Consider the following 2,264-nt stretch of genomic DNA (forward strand, 5'->3'; position numbering starts at 1 on the left):
CTGGAATTTCGGGAGAAGTTTCCCCCTGGAATTTTAGGAGAGGTTTCCAGCTGGAATTTTGGGAGCGGTTGGAGGGGAGGGAGGTGCTGCAGGAAAAGGGGGCTGGGGTGGATCCATGGAATGCTTTGGGAGCCCTTTGGAGCCGGGTTTGTCGCTCCAATCCCTGTGGATGCTCCTGCCCATTCCCAGGGACGGGAGGGGACGCTCCTGGAGCAAACCTGACCCCGTGGGATGATCCCTACGGAAGATCACTGCGACCTCCTGGCCCCCAAATCCCGGGATTCGGGTGGAAACGAGCCCGGCTTTGGGAGACACGGCTCATTCCAACCTCCACTCGAGCTCTGACCCCTCCAAGCTCTCCCAGGCCTGGATTTGCTGCCGCTGGAATGTCCCCCCTGGAATGTGCAGCCACAGGGAGGGTTGTGATGAGTCCCAAGGCTGCTCCCTTGGCTCTGGAATTCTGGGATCACCGGCTGGGCTTCCCAAGCCCGGCCCTGGGGCCGGTTGGGGGGGATTTGGTCGGAGACCCCCAGGAAGGGGGGGTGGAAATTCCGTGGGTTTGGCTCCACTGGGGATCCACTTCCAGCAGGAAAAGGAGCTTCCCTTGGCCCACCTGCTCTTCCCATTCCCATCCCAGACTCCCCAGATAACCAGGAGAGCTGGATCAGGCCCTGGAATTTCCCTTTGGGAAAGGCTGAGTTGCCGTGGGGGGATTTGCTGGAATCCTGGAATGCTTTGGGTTGGAAAAGGCACAACTCGAGGCTCTTCCCTTTCCCTTCCCTTTGTTTTCCCCCTTTCTCTGCTCTTTCCTCCTCCTTTTTCCCTTCAGCTTTTCCATCACTTTGCATCCAGAGCTCTCCAAACCCTGCCGTCCTGGGAGGAGTGGGAGTTCCAGGCTTTCCCAAATCCAAGCCCTTTCTCCCTCTTTATCCTCAGAACAGCGTGAAAGAAAAATTCCTCTGCTCTCCTACCTCCATGTCGGGACCTCTCGAAGGTTTTCCCTGGAAAAACATCATCCCATGCTTATGAAAAACATGGATCCAGGGCACTTGGAGTGGATGGAGGAGGCAGAAACTTCTTTATCCCCCTTTGGAGCAGATCTGAGGTTGTTCCTCTGCCCGAGGCAAACAAAGGCAAATCAGATTTGGTGGAAAACGGGGAAAAAATAACCCCCAGGACAAGCAGGAGCTTCACAATCCCCGTGTCCTTTGCCAAGGAAAACACGGTGGGAAGAGGCAGCTGCTTGCAATGTCCATGGAAAACAAAGCCTGGATTCATTGTCCTCCCCCGAGGAGAACAGAGGACAATTGGCACCTGTTGGGATGAGTCACCTCCGAGGGGTGGGATGGGCCCATCCCGGGATTTGGGGCTCCGAAGGGGGGCACGAAGGGCACTGGGGGGGTTGGAGGTCTCTCCCTTCAGGGCTGGAATGTTGGGAAGATGTTGGACCCTCCTTTGTCCCTCCAGGGAATGTGAACAATTGGAGTCCGAGCCCTCCAGGTCATTCCTTTATTTAGGAGTTATGCAACTGAGGATAAGAAAATAGAAATAACAACAATAATAATACCAATAATAATAATAATATAATGTTGGGCTGCTTTTAGATATTTATTTATTTTCTCACTGGTTGAATAATGGAGGATTTGAAATTCCCAGGTTTTCTCTGCCAGCACAAGGCCTAAAAACACCCACCTTGTCACGGGACAGCGGAGATTTCCTTCAGCTCCAGCTCCAGAAATCCCAGAAATCCCCAAATCTCGTCAGCTGGGATCGTCTCCCTCGTGTCCTGAGCACAGGAAATCCCACAGGGATATCCCGGGGAGACCTGGAGAACTCCCAGCTGGCTCCTGAGGGATGGGATTTTGAGAGGATTATTCCCTCCTTCCTGCCTCTTCCACATCCATCCCAACCTGGAGATGGGGGGACCTGCCCCAGATGGGTAATTTTGGGCAACTTCCCGAAGAACTGGAGGGGAGGGAACTGGCCCAGGAGCTGGAGGAAATTCAGGGAAGAGGGATGAGGTGTCTGGGGGAACAGAGACTCCGGGGAGGATGAGACTGGAAGGCTTGGGGTTGTTTAACCCCCAGGAAACAGCCTCTGGCAGCTCCAAACCGGGAATGAATCCCAACCGAGGAGGGAAACTGCAGGGAAACCTTGGGATGAGGGATAAAATGGGAAAAGGGCTCTGGATCCATCCAGGTGTTGGTGCAGCTGGAGCAGCAGTTGAGGTCGGACCCTCCTCCGCGATCCTTCGTGTCCCCAAG

At 54.7% G+C, this 2,264-nt stretch overlaps 1 long non-coding RNA gene across 5 annotated transcripts in view; it reads left to right on the top strand.

Moving 5' to 3' along the window:
* The window catches only part of LOC113941220, a 1,799-nt gene extending 611 nt beyond the window's left edge, over positions 1–1,188 (top strand). For all 5 annotated transcript variants that reach the window (XR_003525626.1, XR_003525625.1, XR_003525624.1 and 2 more), the window contains exon 3: positions 43–1,188. This is a non-coding gene — a long non-coding RNA (uncharacterized LOC113941220). The remainder of the gene's footprint in view (positions 1–42) is intronic.
* The last annotated feature ends 1,076 nt before the right edge of the window (positions 1,189–2,264 follow it).

The sequence above is a fragment of the Corapipo altera genome, unplaced genomic scaffold, assembly GCF_003945725.1.
Source record: "Corapipo altera isolate COAL_440 unplaced genomic scaffold, ASM394572v1 60978, whole genome shotgun sequence".
Lineage (NCBI taxonomy): Eukaryota > Metazoa > Chordata > Aves > Passeriformes > Pipridae > Corapipo > Corapipo altera.